This window comes from Electrophorus electricus (genome assembly GCF_013358815.1).
Source record: "Electrophorus electricus isolate fEleEle1 chromosome 5 unlocalized genomic scaffold, fEleEle1.pri SUPER_5_unloc_8, whole genome shotgun sequence".
Taxonomy (NCBI): Eukaryota; Metazoa; Chordata; class Actinopteri; order Gymnotiformes; family Gymnotidae; genus Electrophorus; species Electrophorus electricus.
Window position 1 is genome coordinate 27501 of NW_023336132.1, and position 201 is coordinate 27701.

A 201-nucleotide genomic window follows, 5' to 3' on the forward strand; every position below is an offset into this window, starting at 1 on the left:
CACACCTGTCCTTCAGCAACAACACAAACATTACATCTGTCCATCAATAACACACAAACAACAACTGTCTTTCAGCAACTACACAAACATTACATCTGTCCATCAATAACACACAAACAACAACTGTTCTTCAGCAACTACACAAACATACCACACACACACACATCACGCCTGTCCTTCAGCAAGTACACAAACATACTA